The sequence below is a fragment of the Hemiscyllium ocellatum genome, chromosome 21 (assembly GCF_020745735.1).
Source record: "Hemiscyllium ocellatum isolate sHemOce1 chromosome 21, sHemOce1.pat.X.cur, whole genome shotgun sequence".
Lineage (NCBI taxonomy): Eukaryota > Metazoa > Chordata > Chondrichthyes > Orectolobiformes > Hemiscylliidae > Hemiscyllium > Hemiscyllium ocellatum.
This window is the reverse complement of record NC_083421.1, coordinates 45,891,396-45,914,401: the sequence shown is the minus strand read 5'-3', so window position 1 is coordinate 45,914,401 and position 23,006 is coordinate 45,891,396. Positions and strand designations below refer to the sequence as shown.

At 40.7% G+C, this 23,006-nt stretch overlaps 1 protein-coding gene across 2 annotated transcripts in view; it reads left to right on the top strand.

Moving 5' to 3' along the window:
- Window positions 1-3,671: 3,671 nt before the first annotated feature.
- scai (suppressor of cancer cell invasion) overlaps window positions 3,672-23,006 on the top strand; it is a 181,238-nt gene continuing 161,903 nt past the window's right edge. The window contains exon 1 of one of the 2 annotated variants that reach the window (XM_060841077.1): window positions 3,672-3,747. The gene's annotated coding sequence lies outside the window, so the exon portion shown is untranslated. The remainder of the gene's footprint in view (window positions 3,748-23,006) is intronic. The other variant, XM_060841078.1, reaches the window with a different exon arrangement.

Below are 23,006 nucleotides of genomic sequence, written 5' to 3'. Positions count from 1 at the left end.
TGTATAAGTTATGTTATGTGACTAATCAAGATAAAGGGCTATCAAACTGTCAAGACTGTGAAAACAAACTGTTAAGTTAAACCTGTAGAAGTGATAAAGAGACAAACTTTCACTGGTGTTTGAATACTATAAAGTGATGGTGTTGGGATCGATAGGATTGCATTTTACTCTGGGTTTCAAAATCTTTCAAATTGTTTACTCTTATTTTCATTTCTTTGACATAATCTTTTTATTGTGACAATTAAACTTACAGCATTGCATGCTTGTGTTTCAGTGAAAGATCACCTTATGAAATAAAAACAAATTATGATTTATAAAGCTAAACTCCAGGAACAATAACAATAGCTGGGATCATAACATCTGTGCTCAAATTAGTGATCTCACTGTTGATGATAATATCATCTCTTTGGTCCAGCAGCGCTCTTGTCTCTCAATTAACAGAATTAAACCTGATTATCTGGCTTTGATCACATTGCTGTTTGTGGAGCTTACTATGTGTAAAGTGATTGCTGCGTTTCTTACATAACGAGAGAAGTTGAGAAGATTTTAAACAAAATAGCAGACAAGGTATCGTGTTTGAGAAGACATGGTCAAAGAATAGAAGCAAGGTATTAACGTGGGAAATATTAAACAGAATACCGCAGGAAGGGATACAGAGGACAAATTATGAATAAATCAACATAACACAGGAGGTTCAAAAAGTTATAAAAGGATAAATCTGAAGATTCTGTACCTGAATGTTTATAGCATTCAAACCAAAACATAAACTAATAGCACAAATAGAAATGTGACTGCAACATGACATAAATTAAGGACCTAAATACTGAAAGGTAGTTAAGGAAGAACTATAATAGTCCTCTGATTTGAAGTTCAGGAAACTGAGGATGTTGGAGTGGTTTGGCTGGAGATGAGAAATGTTAAAGGCAAGAAGCCATTGTGGGAGTGGTGTATAAATCCTCAGTAACCACATAGTGGCATGGAATATAACTGATGAATTACTGTGAACTTGTCACAATGATATGGTGATAATCATAGGATTTAAATTAACATACAGAGTCATAGAGCTGTACAGCCTTGAAATAGACGCTTTGGTCCAACTTGTCCATGCCAATCAGATATCCTAAATTAATCTACTCCCATTTGCCAGTATTTGCCCTATATCCTTCTAAATGCACCCTACTCACACACTCATCCAGATGCCTTTTAAATGTTGTAATTGGGAAAGCACAGCAGGAAAGTTGATGTTTCGAGCATAAGCTCTTTATCAGGAATGCTGATGAGGAGCTTATGCTTAAAACATTGACTCTCCTGCTCCACAGATGCTGCCTGACCTGCTGTGCTTTTCTAGCGCCACACTTTTGACTCTAATCTCCAGCATCTGCAGTCCTCACTTCCTCCAAATGTAATTGTACCAGCCTCCACCACTTCCTCTGGCAGCTCATTCCATATACCCACCACCCTCTGCGTGAAAACGTTGCCCCTTAGGTTCCTTTTAAAACTTTCCCCTCTCACCTTAAACCTATGCTCTCTAGTTTTGGACTCCCCACCATCGTAAAAAAATCTTGTTTATTTACTTGATTCGTGCCCCTCATGATTTTATAAACCTCTCCAAGGTTACCACTCAGTCTTTGACAGTCTGTTCAGCCTCTCCCTATAACCCAAACCCTCCGACCATAGCAACATTCTTGTAAATCTCTTCTTAACCCTTTCAAGTTTCACAGCATTCTTCCTTTACGAGGGAGAGCAGAATTACTTGCAGTATTCCAAAAGTGGCCTAACCAATGGCCTGTATAGCCTCAACTCCAACTGCACTGACCAATAAAGGCAAATGTACCAAATGCTGCCTTCACTACTCTGTCTACCTGTGACTCCACTTTTTTAGGAACTATGAACCTGCACTCCAAGGTTTCTTTGTTCAGCAACACTCTCCAGGACCTCACCCTGGAAAAATCAGATGTGCAAATGAAGCTGACATGACAAGTTCATATGACATTTTCAGGACAATTTCTTTGAGCAGCATGTTTGGAGTAATAAGAATATAGCTTTACTAGCTATTTAATTTTGCACAGTAACCTTTATTGTGGCATTACATCAAATGCCTGCCGGAAATCTAAATACAGTCGATCCACTGTTTCCCTTTAATTAACAGTATATGTTACTTCTTCAAAGATTACAATAAAATGGTTAAATAACATTTTCTTTCACAAAATCATATTGCTTCTGCCTGATCACGCTGAGCTTTTTCTAAATGTCCATTCATAAATTCTTTAATAATATTTTCTAACATCTACTGATAATGTACAATTATGATAGATGAATTATTCATCTGATAAGGATCTCATTTTAGAATACACAGAGTAGAAACAATCCAAAGAGAAAGAAAACAAATGGAGTGAATGGATAATCCGCTCAATGATTGCGAGATAAATGTTGGCCAGTATGCCTGGTATCTTACCCTTGCTTCTGCAGCAGTGCTGTTGGATCGTGTCGAGGAAGCCCTGATGAATATGCCCGGAATGTCGATTCTCCTGCCCTTTGGATGCTTTCTGACCTGCTGTGCTTTTCCAGCACCATGCTCTCCACTCTGATCTCCAGCATCTGCAGTCGTCACTTTCTGACGTTGGAGATTTTACCTGAAAACGCATTTTAATATCTCATCCAAAAGATAGCTCAATTGGTAGTAGCACCGGCTGAACAATGAACTGAAGTGTTAGCCGAGACGTTCTCAAATATGAGGACTGAAATTTAGATTCCCGACCTCCTCATCCTGAAGTGAGATGGTGAACGGTTCAGACATTGCGGACATAAATGGAAGGACCAAGATCCTTGTGAATGTGACCGGAATTTTGTCTTTCCCTTTTTTATTGGGAAAATGGAAACTTGGAAACGTGCCAGTTCTTTTTACGCTAAGAACTGTGGTGTGGTGTTGGAGAGAAAAGGGTATTTCAGCTTTGGTGTAGACTTGGCCTTGGGGGGTGGGAAGCAAAGGGAAGTTGTTCATTCATCCATGATGATGGATACAAATACTTTCTGAGCTCGTTATATAGCAATTCCAGTTTTCGAATGGGAGAAAGCATAACATTTGGTGCCGATCCTTCAATGCACTAATGCAATGTAAAACATTGTGAGGGTAATAAATAACTAGGAGCCTATTTTATGAACGACACAGAAACAAAACTGATAGTGCTAGACTGCCAGCCACCGCCGATTGGCTGAAGGTTCCCAACCGTCCCGCACCATAGCCGAAAACCAGAAGCAACCAAACTTGATGCGCCTCGGCCCTGCCCACCCCACTGTGAGATCACATAACTGAACCTGGGAGAGTCCAATGGAGGAGAAGGCTGTCGTTGAGTGGGCGGGGCTTGCTGCGGGTCCACGGCCAATGGCTGTGGCACCGACCAAGGGAGGAGGCGGGGCCCGGCGCGGCGCCTCGATGTTAGTGTGAGGCGCGCGTAGTAAAAGACGTTGGGGGCCGTGTCTTAGTCGGTGACAGTTGGTCTCAGGTGCGGCGGCTGATGGCAGCCAAGATTGGGGCAGAGTAGACGGCTGTGAGGTAAAGAGGGGTGGGCAAGATCAAAGAAAAGCAGGAGTAGCACCGAGCGGCTTCATTGCGTCAGAACGAGAGGGGTCGGTCTGAGTGAGGATCCCGCGTCGGCTATCGGCTCGAGAAGCTTCTTGCTTTCAAAACCTGGCCACCTTTTAGGCCGTGCCTCCCAGAAGATTGGAACAAGAGGGGAGTCCGAACAGGTAAGACGGAGGATGGTGGCGGCGGGGCGGAGATTTGGCACAGATGTGATTGGGGGGTACGAGCTTCCATGGGCTGACAGCAGGTGGACATGTTGTGCTACCTCTGTGCAAGAAGCACCTTCAGCAAAGCAGCTTCCAGATCAGGATATAACCGCCGCTTCTTGACCTGCAGTTATCCCACTGCATTTTTGCGTTTTTGTGTGTGGAGTGTCTAATCTAAATGTCCCGATAGCTCATAGAACAAATTGACGGAAAGTTCATTCTACAACAAAAGAGATGGGGGGAGGGGATGCTGAGGTCGGTTGTGCGGGATGTTGGCTTCGAAATGCTCCAGCAATTTTCTGTTTATCCGTAACAGCCACAATTGGGCAGATCGTTCGCCTGCGACAAAAGGGACGGATCACAATTTGGGATTGCTTGAGGCACTCTTTTTTTCTTCTTTGTGACCCATTAAAAAGACTGGCGATTGAGGCATTCACAAAGTGACCTGTTTGCCTGTTGTCGAGAGTCACCTTAGAGTGTTGGATATTATAATTGTCAGGAAAAGTATTGCATTTGTATATTACTTTTCTCACATCGAAGCTTCCAAAGCGTTCTGCAGCCAGTTGTTTTTTTAGAGTTATCATCACTGCTGTAATGCAGTGAAATGCAGCAGCTAATTTCTGCATTACGAAGTCCCACGGGTGATAAAAGACATGTATGTTGGTCTTGGTTGAAGTTTTAAAATGGGCATCAGGCGAGGACCCTTGCACACCTTCAAGTATTGTCATAGTACTCCTGCTACCTCAGTACATAGATGAACCGTAGGATTGCTCATTTGGGAGTTAATAACAGGTTCTAGAATATTTGTGCATGTCACTAGAGTGTGTCTTGAATTTATGACCTGGGGGAGGGAGGGAGGGAGGGATGTGATGTGGAGAGACACAGATGACATGTTGTTACCACTTTTTTCTCTGCATCACTTTCCTGGAAGATTCTCATTTTAAAGCCTACTCTGACCATGCTTTTGGTTACTGGTCCTCACACCTCCTGTGGCTCTTCCAGATTTTGATAATTATTTTTGTGAAGTGCTTTGGAATGTGTCAAATGTATAATGGAAATACCAGTTGTATACATATATTCTCTTTCCCTCAATGACCAACTGCTGTTGGGAGAAATGAGTATTTAATTAATTGTCTGTGGTTAGAGAAAGATGTAGACCTGTGAAGTGATATGAAAAGGATACAGGATTTCCTTTGAAGACCCTGTGGTAAGTTATCTGCTATTAGACTGCAAGGAAAAACAGCAAAATTGCTGAGAATTTATGTCCTGTTCTCTAGTTTACAATAATTTATTAGCATTTTCAGTTTTAGAAAAAAATAGGGATAACTTCTCATGACCCTCTATAATGAGTTCAGCTATGACTCAGTTGGCAACATTGTCTCCAATGCACAATATTGTGAGTTAAAGTCCCATTGCAAAAGCAAAAGTTGACATTTGAGACAAGGCAAATTTCTGTGGATGATGGAAATCTGAAACAAATGCAGAGTGCAGGAGAAACTCAGCAGGTCTGGTAGTGTCTTTGGAGAGTTCTGGAGAAAATGTGATATTATTTCCAGCGCTGAACTAAGGAGGGCTGAACACTGGAAGGTACCATGCTTTGGATGAGATTAAACTGAAATCCTGTCTTTGTACTCAAAATACATAAAATACCCATAAGTAGTTGTATTTTTTTGGAGGAGGTGTTCATCTCTCATGTCTCGGAATACTTATTCCTCAAGTTACATCACAAACAAGTTGTCAGGTTAGTATAACCTGTTGGTGTGACATTGTAAATGGCTTTTCTGTTTTGTTGCATGACAGCAGTGACAGTGATTCACAAAATTATTTGATTAATTGCAAGGTGATTTTGGACATATAATACTCAGTTTCTGCTCCATGATTATATGCTGATGATACATTTCCCATATTATAACACTTACTTCAAAAGAAGTTTGGCTGTAAAGCACTTTGAGCTGTCCTGTGATCACAGAAGACACTGTATAAATGCAACTTTTTGAACACACAAATCACGCTTAATGAAGTACTGGGTATCAATTCAACAATGGCTATATTTTTGCCTTGTGTAACAGAAATTCAGGGTGGAGAAATATGGATTATTGTGCTTTAAGAGCTATTCAACTCTCTTCCTCCACAGCCTTGAGTTTCCTTTCTCATTTCACATGCATTTCCACGTCTGATTTCATAGAGTCATAGAGATGTGTAGCATGGAAACAGACCCTTCGGTCCAACCCGTCCATGCTGACCAGATATCCCAATCCAATCTCGTCCCACCTGCCAGCACCCTGCCCATATCCCTCCAAACCTTCCTATTCATATACCCATCCAAATGCCTTTTAAATGTTGCACCACTTCCTCTGGCAACTCATTCCATATATGTACCACCCTCTTTTATATCTTTCCCCTCTCACCCTAAACCTATGCCCTCTAGTTCTGGACTCCCCGATCCCAGGGAAAAGACTTGGTCTATTTATCCTATCCATGCCCCTCATAATTTTGTAAACCTCTATAAGGTCACCACTCAGCCTGCGATGCTCCAGGGAAAACAGCCCCAGCCTGTTCAACCTCTCCCTGTAGCTCAGACCTTCCTACCCTGGCAACATCCTTGTAAATCTTTTCTGAACCCTTTCAAGTTTCACAACATCTTTCTGATGGGAAGGAGACCAGAATTGCACACAATATTCCAACAGTGGTCTAACCAATGTCCTGTACAGCTGCAACATGACCTCCCAACTCCTGTACTCCATATTCTGACCAATAAAGGAAAGCATACCAAACGCCTTCTTCACTATCCTATCTACCTGTGACTCCACTTTCAAGGAGCTATGAACCTACACTCCAAGGTCTCTTTGTTCATCAACATTCCCTAGGACCTTACCATTAAGTGTATAAATCCTGTTAAGATTTGCTTTCCCAAAATGCTGCATCTCGCATTTATCTGAATTAAACTCCATCTGCCACTTCTCAGCCCATTGGCCCATCTGTTCAAGATCCTGCTGTAATCTGAGGTACCCCTCTTCGCTGTCCACTCCACCTCCAATTTTGGTGTCATCTGCAAACTTACTAAGTTCACCTCTTATGCTTGCATCCAAATCATTTATGTAAATGACAAAAAGTAGAGGACCCAGCACTGAATCTTGTGGCACTCCACAGGCCTCTAGTCTGAAAAACAACCCTCCACCACCACCTTTTGTCTTCTACCTTTGAGCCAGTTTTGTATCCACATGGCTAGTTCTCCCTGTATTCCATGAGATCTAACCTTGCTAATCAGTCTCCCATGGGGAGCCTTGTCGAATGCCTTACTGAAGTCCATATAGATCACATTTACCCCTCTGCCCTCATCAATCCTCTTTGATACTTCTTCAAAAAACCTCAATCAAGTTTATGAGACACGATTTCTCACACACAAAGCCATGTTGACTATCTCTAATCAGTCCTTGCTCTTCCAAATACATGTACATTCTGTCCCTCAGGATTCCCTCCAACAACTTGCCCACCACCGATTATCAAGCTCACTCGTCTGTAGTTCCCTGGCTTGTCCTTACTACCCTTCTTAAAGAGTGGCAACACGTTAGCCAACCTCCAGTCTCCCGGCACTTCACCTGTTACTATCGATGATACAAATATCTCGGCAAGAGGCCCAGCAATCACTTTTCTAGCTGCCCACAGAGTTCTAGGGTACACCTGATCAGGTCCTGGGGAGTTATCCACCTTTTATGCGTTTCAAGACATCCAGCATTTCCTCCTCTGTAATATGGACATTTTGCAAGATGTCACCATCTATTTCGCTACTTTCTATATCTTCCATATCCTTTTCCGCAGTAAATACTAATGCAAAATACTCATTTAGTATCTTCCCGCATTTTCTGCAGCTCCACACAAAGGTTGCCTTGCTGATCTTTGAGGGGCCCTATACTCTTCCCTAGTTACCCTTTTGTCATTAATGTATTTGTAAAAACCCTTTGGATTCTCCTTAATTCTATTTGCCAAAGCTATTTCATGTCCCTTTTTTGCCCTCCCGATTTTCCTCTTAAAGTATCCTCCTACTGCCTTTGGACTCTTCTAAGGATTCTCTCTATCTATCCTATCTATACCTTACATATTTGAAAGAATCATTGAATTTGCTTCCATTGTACTTTTCAGGCTGTGCAATCCAGATTCCACAACCTTTTAAAAAGAAGTCTTACATTCTCCATCCTGGCTATTGAGCAATTTATCTTAAATACATATGTTTCTTTTTATTGACTCACTTGATAGTGGACAATATTCATCCTTTGTGAAATCCAGTCTAAGTTCCAGTTCTCATTGCTATATGGGAACTGTTCATGCTGATTTTAGATGGTTCTGAACTGTGGTGATTTCAGTAGACTACCATTTAGGTGAGAGAACACTCAGGAACTGTAATTTACCATGATCTGTAATCTTTCTGAGACAGAATGGGTAAGGAAGGAATGTTTTGTATAAGGCAGAAGTTCAAAAAGCCTAATTGGGTGCATTTCTGGGAAGTATTCATTGTGCTCTTTAATACAGAGTTCCCAGTCACTACTGAACATGTAATTGCAAGAATTACACAAATGAAAGGCTCTTATTCAGTTGAAGGAAGGAGAAGTTGAACGGCAAGTAGTTTGGGTGTTTCTTGTATATTTTAATGGTAAATCGTGGAACAGGATTGGACTAAGCCAGTCACAACTAATCATCAGGAAGGTAGATGAAAACAGAACTAGTATGCAAGAATGAATAGTGGAATTGAGTGTAAACAATAATCATGTTTAGAATATTTCTGTCACATTTTTATGCTTTTAAACTTATCTATATTGATGTTGACCATTGTTGTAATTTGAACAAGCATAATAAACAGTGTTTAGAATTAGAATTCCTACAGAGTAGAAACAGGCCCTTTGGCCCAGTAAGTCTGCAACTACCCTCCGAAGAGTAACCCACCCAGACACGTTCTCCTATTACTCTACATTTTCCCCTAACTAATGCACCTAACTTACACATATGGGCAATTTAGCATGGCCAATTCACTTAACCTGCACATCTTTGGACTGTGGGAAGAAATTGGAGCACCTGAAGGAAACCCATGCAGATGTGGGAAGAATGTAGAAACTCCACATAGTCAGGTGCCCAGTGTTGGAATCAAACCCTGGTCTCTGCTGCCTCAGTGCCAATGCTAACCACTGAGCCACCATGCACTCTCAATGGGCGATATGTTTTTCAATTATACATTTGCACTTAACATTATCTAAGCATTCTCAACTTTGATATTTTTATAAATATTTGCTAAATAAGGAGAAACTAAATGCTTATTTGTCAGTAAATCAACAATGCCTGGCTGGTAGTGTTGCAGTGGCTTTGATTTGTATACTGATAAGCAATGGTCAACATTGCAGAAATTAAATTGAAACAATTACATGATATTTTCTCATCAAGAGTTGGGGCATCACTCTGTCCGTTCACATATTGCTGTTGCAGATGTGATTCAGATGGGCCATTACTGTTTTAAAGATCCTTTCTGACTTTTGAATGAAGGGTGCTCCAAGAGAAATTCCTTTTTCTTTGAAGTTAATCAAAATTTCTGAAGGCAGTGCCATACTGGTCTCAGTAGTAGTTATTTTAGGTGATGTTTTTGTTGGTTGATAATAGCTGAAACATTACTATTTTAGTGCATGACATTTTGGCTGATTGATTGTCATCCATATAGTTGTACAGGTACAAATTTTGGTCTAGTAATTTCCTGCAGTAAGTATGGAGAGTTCTGTGAGTTTACGAAATCTGAATTCATAGCAAAAGTTGGAAATTTTGGTAGCTGTTTTAAAATGCTTTCACATTGAGCATACTCGCCTTTTGTTTTCTTGCATACCTATTCTATAGGCTTAAAAGATAGAGTTCTTAAATGAAAACATTTCTGCTCAGTGTCTGTTCTTCTATAAAGAATTGGAACTTTTTATAGAGAATTAAGTGAGCCAATATATTGTGTACTTTAGTTTTGAATGTGGTGTGGATAATTTTAGTGTGCATTTTTGTTTTATCTACAAATTATCCATGGAGCTTTGAAATTGGTTAGTAAACAAAGAGAATTTAAGAATACTGAAAAATAAATTTCAATAACATTCCAACAGATCAGTTAACATTTTGACACAAGTAACTCGTATGTTAGTTTAACTTTTGTGTTGGGAATTACTCCGAACCAAACAAAATAATGAAATTTTGTTTTTGTTTTACACTTGCCTCATGGTAAAGCAGATTGTATTGTTGTTTGCATTGAAAGAATGAGCTTAACATATCATGGTGGTATTGGAAAGCTGAATTAATGTTACATGAATGTTTGATGTCTAAGGAATGTGTGACCTCCATCTGGTTCTTGATTGACCGTAGGGAATGTGGACACTGTTTATCTTGATGCTTTAAATCTAATGTTAAAGGTATGAGGGAAACAAATACGAGCAACATTGTAAGGAAAGAATAAATAATCATGACATTGTGCATTTGATTTGTCTTTACTCCAGAATTTGAGTTACCCGTTTAAATGGTTCCTGCTTTGTTTTACTGTATTGTGTTTCTTCTAATGTAAATAGAATTGCGTTTTACAATTTTACCCTCCCTCTGCATAACTTTAGACACAAACTTCGAATTAGGATTTATTTTCAAGGGATCTTTCTACAAATATGTTTAAAATTAATTGGCCATTAAGATAGTAAATTAATCTACACAGCTATTCTTTAATGTTCTTTACAGTGGAAGTATATTTTTAATTTGATGTACTCTTGTTCAAAAATTCAGTAGAATCTCAGTCTTTGGTTACATTTCAACACCTCACAACAATGTCAGATGGAGTTTAATTTAGATAAATGTGAGTTGCTGCATTTTGGAAAAGCAAATCAGAGCAGGACATATACACTTACTCAAGTCCTGAGGAGTATTGTTGACCTTGGAGTGCAAGTTCATAGTTTCTTGAAAGTTGAGTAAAAAAGATAGTGAGGAAGGTGTTTTCAATGCTTTCCTTTATTGGACAGAGCATTGTGTGTAGGAGTTGGGAGGTCGTGTTGTAACTGTACAGAATATTGGTTAGGCCAGTTTTGGAATATTGCATGCAATTCTGGTCTCGTTCCTATAGGAACAATGTTGTGAAACTTGAAAGAGGTCAGAAAGATTTACAAAGATGTTGTCAGGGTTGGAGGATTTGAGCTACAGGGAGAGGCTGAACAGGTTGGGGCTGTTTTCCCTGGGGCGTCGGAGGCTGAGGGGTGACCTTTTATAGAGGTTTACAAAATCATGAGGGGCATGGATAGGGTAAATAGACAAAGTCTTTTCCCTGGGGTCGGGGAATCCGGAACGAGAGGGTATAGGTTTAGGGTGAGAGGGGAAAGATATAAAAGGGACCTAAGGGGCAACTTTTTCATGCAGAGGGCTTTGCGTGTATGGAATGACCTGCCAGAGGAAGTCGTGGAGACTAGTACAATTACAACATTTAACAGGCTTTTGGATGGATATATGAATAGGAAGGGTTTAGAGGGATATGGGCCAAGAGCTGGCAAATGGGATGAGATTGGGTTGGTATATCTGGTCAGCATGGACAAATTGGACTGAAGGGTCTGTTTCCATGCTGTACACCTCTATGACTCTAATTAGTGGATTGGTACCTTAAGGGTTGATGAAATGTAAGTTATGAATCTACAAGTGTTGCTGTTCCAGAATGTGTTCGTGTTGGGTGAAAAGGCTTGCAGTTATTTACTGACCAGGGTCACAGATGGACATTGGGCAATGGATGATGGGTGGAATCCACGCCTCACCTTTGAGCAATAAAGAGAAAACAAAACTTTAAACAAATCAAATGAAGACTGAATAACTGATTTTTGTAAAATAATTGTCACAACAGTAAATTCTAATATGATTGAAATTTACTATTTTCTATGTAAAGCTCAAGATTTTAAAAAATATGCATTTTGTGTCTATATATTCAGTTACCAAAGTGTGTAGAGCTAAATTTGTGTTGCCGTGTTACATCAGACAGTAAGTTGTTTGGCAAACATGCTGATGTGGAAGCTCTATCGATGCATATAACCTGTACATGATCTTAGTGAGTTTTGAGAAGACTTGTAGCTCAGGTTGAGGTTTTGGATATAGATTTGCTCGCTGAGCTTGGAGGTTCACTTCCAGACGTTTCGTTACCCTACTAGGTAACATCTTCAGTGGGCCTCAGGTGAAGCATTGCTGAAAATTCCTGCTTTCTATTTATATGTTTGGGTTTCTTTGGGTTGGTGATGTTATTTCCTGTGGTGAAGTCACTTCCTGTTCCTTTACCACCCCCTAAGAAGATGGGGTCTAACTCGATGTGTTTGTTGATAGAGTTCCGGTTGGAATGTCATTCTTCTAGGAATTCTCATGCGTGTCTTTGTTTGGCTTGTCCTAGGATGGATGCGTTGTCCCAATCGAAGTGTGTCCTTCCTCATCAGTAAGTAAGAATACGAATGAGAGTGGGTCATGTCTTTTGTGGCTAGTTGGTATTCATGTATCCTGGTGGCTGTACATGATGTAATACAGTTATCCCCTATTCATAGTATTCTATTAGCATATTTTTATTTTAGTTCAGTTACTGCATATATTGATTTTTGTTTTAAAACAAACTGTCAACATGACTTTTGTCCAAATCCTTGAAGTGAGAGTGAGTGAATGAATGGAGGAACAGGAAATGTTTGGGAGAGGGAAACAGCAAGCTTGGGAGAGGAGTTTTGGCCTAGCTAGATTCAAGATAACCAATAGGTTTTTCACATAATGGGATCCATTATGGTTCTGACCGATTTTTAATTTTTCTACACATTTTCTTATGGGAAAGAGATCTTTGCTTAGCATGTTTTCCTTCAGCAGACATGAAGGATGTTGAATAACAGTTGTAGTCAAATTCAATCATGAAGGTAAATTTCTACTGGAATCAACCAGACAATTTTGAATTCATCCTACGAGAACCTGAAGCTGCTATTATCGAAACAATGCTGTAACATTAACATTTAGGTTTTTTTTGAACTTTTATTCTTCCCTCATTGAAATGCTTTTGAATTATACACGCTAATGCTTAAGCCATGTAATTCATATTTTGCTTTCTAAATTTTTTTTTGTGTAAATTAGCCATGCTTAAAAAAAAGTTTAAAAGTAGGAAGTGCTGCTAATCAACACGTTTGGTAGTATTGGTCAAGAGGCTGTGGTTCCCATAATGGTTTAAGTTACCACGAAGATCCCACCTTCCCAATCTTGCTCCTTGCCTGAGGCATGGTGATCTTTTTGGGTTAAATCACCAGCAGTGTGTCTCTTCTTTTTTTAAAGGGGAGGATCGTTTAGCACAGTTGGTTTGACTACTGGTTTTTGACTTATTGACACCAACAGTGCAAGTTAAACTCTTGTACTGACTGAGGTCACCATAAAGGTCCCACCTTGACCTTGCCCCTCACCTGTGGTATTGTGACCCTCAGGTTAACTCATTCCTGTTTTTTTTTTCGTCTCTCTCCCTCTCGCACCTTGTTAGAAAAGTGACACGCATAATGTCTGGCAGAAATTTCACTGACATTTTCGTTTGGTTTTTAGGCAGGTGTTCATGAATGTGAGTTAAATTTGCTCCTGCAACAATGCCAAGTACAATTGCAGTGCCCAAAATTTAGTTTTCATGTTCCAGTGATTTGAAGGTTAATGAGCTGATTGAAACAACTTATTTTAGAATTGTTTTTGATGCAGCTTCTAAATTTTTGTACATCTGAAAATATGTAAATATTGTCTCTTGTTGGATGTACATGATATGCAAAGTTGATGAAATTAATCAGAAAAGATAACCATTGAGAGCAGTTTTTTTTTAGTAAGAAAGTATGAACAGTTTTATGCTATCTCCTAGTGATATGTTCTAAAGGCATGAATCCAGCAGTGTAATCTTTCCTCTGACATAGGTACTATAAATAGCAAAATATGGTAAAAGTGAGTATCTGGCATGCACGTATGTTGATATGTTAGCTGGTTGTGAGAGGGATGCAAACAGTTTACAGAGAGATAATTATAGGTTAAGTAAATAGGGAAATGAAATATTATGTGAGAAAATGTGAAGTTGTTCATTTTGGAAGAACAAAAGGACAGTGTTTCATAAAAGAAAAACTGCAGAAAGCTGCAGTATAAAGCTTGGGCCTTCTTATTGCATGAAATACGGAAAGCTAGCACACAGGCTAGCAGGTAACCAGGAATGCTAATGGAATGTTGGTCTTTATTTCAAGAAGTTGAAGTGTAAGAGTAGAGAAGTCTTAATACAATTGTATGAGGTGCTGGTAAGACCATAGCTGAAGTACTGGGAGCAGTTTTGGTCGCCTCATTAAAGAAAAAAATATTATTTCATTTGAGGCATTTCAGTGAATATTCACCCAATATGGAGTGATTGTCTAATGAGCAAAAGTTAAACTGGTTTGGACTCTGGAGTTCAGAAGAATGAAAGATTATCTCATTGAAATATATAGCATTCTCAATGAGCTTAACAGGATAAATGCTAAGAAGATGCTTCCCATCATGGATGACTAAAGACATTGAGGGTTTATTTAAGAAAAAAGAAGAAAGCATATGTAAGGCATAGACAGGATAGAAAAGGGGCGGCACGGTGGCACAGTGGTTAGCACTGCTGCCTCACAGCGCCTGTAGACCCGGGTTCAATTCCCGACTCGGGCGACTGACTGTGTGGAGTTTGCACGTTCTCCCCGTGTCTGCGTGGGTTTCCTCCGGGTGCACCGGTTTCCTCCCACAGTCACAAAGATGTGCGGGTCAGGTGAATTGGCCAAGCTAAATTGCCCGTAGTGTTAGGTAAGGGGTAAATGTAGGGGTATGGGTGGGTTGCGCTTCGGCGGGTCGGTGTGGACTTGTTGGGCCGAAGGGCCTGTTTCCACACTGTAAGTCTAATCTAAAGAGTCTAAAGGCAGTAGGAGTACATTTAAGAGGGAAATCAGGCAGGCAAAAAGGGGACATGAAATTGCTTTGGCAAATAAGGTTAAGGAGAATCCGAAGGGTTTTTACAAATACATTATGGACGAATGGGAAGCAAAGCTGCAGGTTAACACTTGTGGGAGTGCATTGCAAAATACAAAAAGAAAGGAGAACTCAGGAAAGGTTACTAAAGTTTTCACATGAAACAGGACAGTGTTTGGAAAGTGTTAAAAATCAAACTTCAAATACACTGGATAAACAATGAGAAGTGGGTTGGTCAATACAAGACTGATGGAGTTCTATCTGAATACACGCAGTACACAAAATAAGGCAAATGAGCTTGTGGTGCAGATTTAAATTGGCACATATGGTATGGTGGGCATCACAGATGTGGCTACAAGGAATCAGGACGAGGAGCTAAATATCCAAAGATGTACAGCCTATCAAAAAGATTGGCAGATGGGTAGAGGGGGTGGGGTTAGCTTGTTAATAAAAGGTGACATTTAAATCAATAGCAATAAATGATGTAGAGTCAGATAATGTAGAATCTATGTGAGTATAGTTGAGGAACCGCAAAGGTAAGAATTCAATAATGGATGTTTTCTGCAGGCCTCCAAACAGTATTCAGGATTTGGAGCATTAGATACACCGACATAGAAAGGGCATGTAAGAAAGGCAAAGTTGCAGTGATTATCAGGGATTTCAATATTTCAACCTTTTCCCTTCCTATGTCATTGGTTTCAATGTGGACAATGACCTCTTGCTGGCCCCTCTTCTTGAGAACATTCTACACCCTCTCCGAGACATCCTTGATCCTGGCACCAGGGAAGCAACACACCATTCTGATTTTTCGCTGCTGGCTACAGAATTGTCTGTCTATACCTTGGACTAGGGAGTCCCCTAACAGAATTGATCTCTTGGAACCTGACATACCCCTCATTACATTAGAGCCAGTCTCAATACCAGAAACTTGGCTATTCATGCTACGTTCCCCTGAGAATCCATCACCCCCTACATTTTCCAAAAAAAACCATACTTGTTTGAAATGGGTATAGCCACAGAATACACCTGGACTAGGTGCCTACCTCTCTTACCTTTTCCTGGAGTTAACCCAACTATGTGACTATATCTGAGACACACACACACACAACTCCCCCCCCCCCCCCCCCCCCCCCCCCCACCCCCAAGCTTCCTATAACTGCCATCCATCACATACTGTTGCTATTGCAAATTCCTCAATAATTCATCCCTCGGAAAAAGAAACATATTAAAGGGAGAATGGAGCAACTATGGCTCACCAGGGAAGTCAGGAGTTGCACAAAAGCAAAAGAGAAAACATATAAGGTGTGAAGGACAGTGAGAAGCCAGAGGATTGGGAAGCTTACAAAGACCAGCAGAGGGCAACAAAAAAATGAGGAGGGAACAGATTAAATACGAGGGTAAGCTCGTCTGTAATATCAATAAAGATTGCAAGAGTTGTTTTTTAGTTGAAGGGCAGAATTGGACATTGGATGATTGGAAAATGATGCTGGAGAAGTAGTAATGGGTAACAAAAAAATGGCTGCGAATCTTAATAAGTACTTTGCATCAGTCTTCATGGTGAAGACATGAGTAATATCCCAAAACCTCTAGAAAATCAAGGGGAAGAGATGAGTACAGTGGCCATTACCAAGGAGACGGTGCTAGGAAAACTGAAATGTCTGACAATGGATAAATTGGCTCAACCAGATGGGCTACACACCAGAATTCTGAAGGAGATAACTGAAGAGCTAATGGAGCATTGGTAATTATCTTTCAGGTATCACTTGAGTCGTCCGGGGGGTGCCAGAGAACTGGAAAATTGCTGAATTAGCTGCCTGTTTAAGAAAGGAACAAGGCAAAAGAAGGGAAATTATAAGCTAATTAGCCTGACCTCAGTCATTGGTATGATTTTGGAGTCCGTTGTGAAGGATGAGATTAATGAATACTTGGGAGTGCATGGCAAAATAGGGCAAAGTCAGCATGATTTCATTGAGGGGAGGTCATGCCTGACAAATCTATTAGAATTCTTTTGAGGAGGTAACGAGCAGGTTAGACAAAAGAGAGCCAATGGATGTCATCTGGACTTTCAGAAGACCTTTAGTAAGGTGCTGCACAGGAGATTGCTGAGTCAGATAAGGACCCATGATGTTCGAGGCAAGATACTAGCATGGAAAGAAGCTTGGCTGTCTGGAAGAAGGCAGAGACTGGGGATAAAAGGGTCCTGATAAAAGATGGAAGCTGGTGACTATTGGTGTTCCACAAGAGTCAGTATTGAGACCTCAACATTCTACTTTGTACATTAATGATCTAGATGAAGGAACTGAAGGCATTCTGGCTAACTTTTGCAGATGATACAAAGGAAGGTGGAGGAGCAGATAGTATTGAGGAGCTGGGGAAGCTAAAGAAAGAGTTAGACAAGTTAGGCAAGTAAGCAAAGAAGTGGCAGATGAACTACAACGTAAGAAAGTGCACTTTGGTAGGAAGAAAAGAGGCATACAATATTTTCTGATTGGGGAGAAAATTCAGAACTCTCAAGTACAAAGGGACTTGGGAGTTTTTAGTCCAGGTTTCTCTTAAGGTAAACTTGCTGGTTGATTCAATAGCTCGTTAAGAAGGCAAATAAAATGTTGGCATTCATCTTGGCTAGAATATAAAAGCAGGATGTACTCCCAAAGCTTTATAAGGCTCTGGTCAGACTACATGGAGAGTATTATGAGCAATTTTGGGACCCATACCTCAGGAAAGACATATTGGCCCTGGAGTGGGTCCAGAGAAGGTTCACTAGAATGATCCCAGGAATGAAAGGCGGAACTTTTGAGGACTGTAGGACTATACTCAATGGAGTTTACAAGAATGGGGGAGGGGTGTGGAATCTGATAATTCAGGCCATTCAGTATTCTGAAAGTTTGAGTGGATGTTGGGAAGATGTTTCCATTGGCAGGAGAGACGAGGACACAAGGGCATAGCCTCAGATAAAGCGAAGACCTTTTTTAGAATGAAGATGAGGAGAAATGTCTTCAGCCAGAGAATGGTCAATCTGTGGAATTCAATGCCACAGAAGGCTATGGAAGCCAGGTCATTGAGTATATTTAAAACAAGGGGTAGAAAAGTTCTTGATTGCTGAGGAGATCAGAGATCACAGGGAGAAAGTGGGAGAATGGGATTAAAACCTGACAGCCATGATTAAACAGCAGAGCAGACTCGATGGGCCGAGTGACCTAATTTCTGTTCCTATGTCATATGGTCCCCTTGTCTGAGGCATGGTGACCCTCAGGTTTAATAGCACCAGTGGTTTTGGTCAATCGGGCATCAAGGGTTATGGGGAAGGGGTAAGAAAGTGGACATGAATGTCAGAAATGGTAGAAAAGGCACTCTGGCTGAACAGCCTGTTTCTTAAGATCTAGGTAGTTTTATTCATGAACATTAAAAGAGAAAAATATCATTTGGTTTGCTTTTGTTCAAGGTATATTTATTCCTGAAACTGTGTCATGCTTGGTTGTAATTGTGGGTACTATGTTCAGTGAAAACTCATTGCCCTTTTTACAAGAACAATTTTGAAAGTGGCCACCAGGAGGTGTAAGAAGTCTTTGAGTAACTGATTTGTTTTAGTTATGGGATCTTGCGTTCATGAGTAAATAGAACGTATAGAACATAGAACAATACAGGCACAGAGCAGGCCCTTCGGTCCACGATGTTGTGCCGAACATTTGTCCTAGCTTAAGCACCTAACCATATACCTATCCAATTGCCGCTTAAAGGTCACCAATGATTCTGACTCTGTCACTCCCACAGGCAGCAAATTCCATGCCCCCACCACTCTCTGGGTAAAGAACCTACCCCTGACATTCCCCCCCCCCCCCCCCCCCCCCATACCTTCCACCCTTCACCTTAAATTTATGTCCCCTTGTAACACTCTGTTGTACCCGGGGAAAAAGTCTCTGACTGTCTACTCTATCTATTCCCCTGATCATCTTATAAACCTCTATCAAGTCACCCCTCATCCTTCGCCATTCCACTGAGAAAAGGCCTAGCACTCTCAACCTATCCTCGTATGACCTATTCTCCATTCCAGGCAACATCCTGATAAATCTCCTCTGCACCCTCTCCAAAGCTTCCACATCCTTCCTAAAATGAGGCGACCAGACTACACACAATCAGGATTTTTTAATGGAGAATAGAACAAATAACTCTAGAATCCTAATCAGGTTAATGATCATGCAATCGTAAATAAATTCATGTTGAGTCTAATTCTGAAAAGGTGCAGTTGAAATCTGACCTAAATGAATTACTGGTGGGTGGGTGATGGTGGTGAAGAAGGGGGTTGAGAGGAACTTGTGTGCAACAGATATGATCAGACTGTTATGGTTGAAATGGTGTAAACTAGCATTAGTGTTTAAATAAAAAGTGAATGTTGATTGGTAGTGTCACAATGCAGTATGTTGACCCCAAGGCAGCACACCACAAAAACAGATTACCTCTGGATTTTCCATACACCAAATGTATTTGGAGAGCTTCCTGTTGTAGAGCAATACAAATAGAGTATTCCTCTTTCCCACTTGAACATATTGACTTAAATGCTTGCTACAGTGTGAACTACAAATTTGGGTTTGCTGTGGATACCTCCTGTGGATCAGTGTACTCTGTCTTGTAAGTGAATCTCTGCCTGTATTATGATGGAATTGACTCACTGTCTGTTATTTACTTGGAGGATTTCATAACCTAGGATTATAACAACAGTTCTGAAAAGACATATTGGACACGATCTGTGTTCCCTCTCTGTAAGATGTTGCTAGACTTGCTGAGTTTCTCTAGTACTCTATTTTTGTTTTATATCTCAAGAATCTGCAACTCTCCTTTTTTATCAAATAACAGCAATACCTTCTTGAAGTCTGAACCATATAGTCTTGATGTTTTCTTTACTTTTTTGCTAGTACTTTTTTCTCCAAAGTGAGCAGAATAGACTAAGAATATGATTAGGTAGGTGTTAGAGTCCTTGCTGGTTTTTCATTTTGTTTTTGTCTTTTTATCAATGTTTTGATTTGGAGCTGTGAGTTAATGATGTCTTTATGACTGTGGGTCACAACTTATGTTAAGAGGAAAACAGAGCAAGCAAGTGTATATTTATTCATGAAGCCAGGCCTAGAAGTGATCAGTGGGGAGATGACGGCCAAGTGATATTATCGTCAGACAGTCATTCCAGAGATCCAGGTGTGGGGCCCTGGATTTAAATCCCGCTATGCCGGATGATGCAATTTGAATTAATTTTTAATAAAAAGTCTGGAACTAAGAATCTCATGATGAACGTGAAGCCTTATCAATTGTTGGAAAAGCCCATCTGGTTCACTAAGTCCTTTTAGGGAAGGAAACTGCCATCTTTACACAGCAATGTGTTTGGCTCTTAAACTGCCCGATGGGCAATAAATGCCAGCCAGCTAAAACCCACCCACTACAGTTGAATTTAAAAAAAAAGTTAATTTCAGGTTGGTTCCTGATCAGTGTTCTATAGATCCTTTGTCACCAGGGAAGAGGATTATGTTTAAACAAAGCAGATGTTGTTTATTAACAAGGTCAGTGCTCGGAAACTATTCCAGCAAGTCTGGGAAAGACTAAGAGACAATGAGGACTGCAAATGCTGGAAAGTCAGAGGATAAAATGTGGAGCTGGTAAAATTACAGCAGATCAAACAGTATCAAAACAGCAAGAGAGTTGACATTTTGGGCAGGCTCCTTCATCTTTCCCCACTCTGTCTTGGCGGCAGCTGCCCTAAGCTTTAAAGTGTCCCTCAGCACAGTCCATGGAATATGCTTGCCTGCAACATGTCAACAAAGAGGTCAATTCTCTATACTGGATGAGCAGCAATTTCAGGTAGACCAAAGAGCATCTTTCATTGAGTTGGTGGTCCTCCAGACACCAGTCAGTGTTTGACTGTGTGTGTCCAGGAAACAGTGCATGGAGCAGAGAATCCTGTGTCACAGACCTACTTGAGAAGAACCTCAACAAACACCTACTGCATCATTGTGGGTCAACCTACAGCATGTGGACTGTAGTGGTTCAAGACAGTAGATCACCACCACTTTCTCAAGGGCAAGTAGGGGTGAGCAATAAGTTCTGGTCAGCCAGCCAATGATGCCCACATCCCACAGGTAACCTTTTGAAAGAACAGCCAGGAATGATTCTTGAGATATTTTCATAGACATGATCATTATAGAGAAACAGCAAAAATTGAGCTTGCATAATTCAATTTATAGAGCTTGTCTTCATGTTACCATACGAATTAATAGTTATACTATAGATCCCTGTGCCAGTGATCCTATTGCTTTGACTTTCCAACATCAACACCTGACTGTTTTGATTTTTTTTAGTGAAGGTTGTCCTTGCAACTTTCTATTTTTAAAAACCTGACCTACTCACTCAAATTGGTCGAACAGAATGAGTATAACATGTTTATCAATTACAACAATAGGATAATGTTTTCTTGTTTACAGTCTTTGGGGAAAAATTGATACTTTAATCACCATTCAGTGGGTTTCCTCCGGTTGCTCCGGTTTCCTCCCACAATCCAAACATGTGCAGGTCGGGTAAATTGTCCACAGTGTTAGGTGCGTTAGTTAGGGGTAAATATAGGGTAGGGGAATGGGTCTGAGTGGGTTTCTCTTAGGAAGGGCGGTGTGGACTTGTTGGGCCGAAGGACCTGTTTCCACACTGTAGAGAATCGAATCGAATCGAATCTAATCTAATCTAGTGCCCTTTTCTTTGCACATGAGATTACTTTCCTTTGAATGCAACCCTTCAATCAATTATCTGCTGTATAAGTTTAAGACAAATCCAGTGATGGTTAATTTGTGTTGACAAAATGTTGTCTGTGCTTTGGATCTTCAACCAATTAATGTAGATTAGATTAGATTAGATTAGATTACTTACAGTGTGGAAACAGGCCCTTCGGCCCAACAAGTCCACACCGACCCGCCGAAGTGCAACCCACCCATACCCCTACATTTCACCCCTTACCTAACACTACGGGCAATTTAGCATGGCCAATTCACCTGACCCGCACATCTTTGTGACTGTGGGAGGAAACCGGAGCACCCGGAGGAAACCCACGCAGACACGGGGAGAACGTGCAAACTCCACACAGTCTGTCGCCTGAGTCGGGAATTGAACCCGGGTCTCAGGCGCTGTGAGGCAGCAGTGCTAACCGCTGTGCCACCATGCCGCCCAACCTTGGGTTAAATACTTTAACCCAAGTGCTCTTGTCAGCAAGGCAGACAAAGGGACATAAAATTTTATTTGCGGTTAAACTTGATTTTTATTAATAAAACATTCTTATTAAAAACACCATGTGGGAATTTCCCAAATTCCCATAATACTTACACTCCATTGAAGTCTATCTGTCTGAGAAAGGATATTACCCACCACAATCCACGTGTTTGAGCTAGACTTTTGGAATCTCCTTCCTCTCCGCCACAGGGCTGGCTCTCTTCCATGATGTTGGGTGTTGCAGGTCAGGACAGATCTTCACCTGGGTCATCTTGCTGCCCAGTCTTCTGCCACAAGTCTTGCTGTGAGTCTTCACTAAGGGGCTGATTTCCAGGTCATGCTCCTCGGATGCTGCCTGAAGTGCTGTGCTTTTCCAGCACCAATCTAATCCAGAAGATCTCTATCCCTAGATCTTCCTGAACATTCTGTGACCTTTGGCCAATGGGGTCATGAGTGCAGTTCAAAACATCCAATGGCGTTGTGCCAACACTCTTCACTATTGTTAAGGGAGGTATAAAATGCACACCCTCAGATATTGGGCCTGGAAGTCAGCATAATAAGGTTGGATCATTACTTCTCCAAAACCTTTCTTGCAACTGGTTCCCCTGAAACTTTGTGACCTCTTTGACCTTGGTTTTCATTGTCCTCTATAGCCTATAATCAGCAGCCAATGGCTAATGTGGTTTGACCAATTGTCTGTTAGGCCCGATTTCTCTGACTGTGAGTCAATTTAGAAAATCCAATTTTCGGCCCATGGCCCTTGGATGACAAAAAAGTGTCCCTTGACCAGTCAGTCAAACTTTTAATGTGTAACACAAGTTGAAATATTAGTTGAGCTACTGTTTATTAAATTGTCTTATTATTATTTTGTCTGAAGTCAGGTAATTAGATAAATGTATAATTAATTAGGATCCATGGGTTAAAATATAGATGCGTGCTGATTGAAGACTTGACTGAGCTCTTGACATCAGGTGAGAACTTTCTTTTTTGTTTAAAAT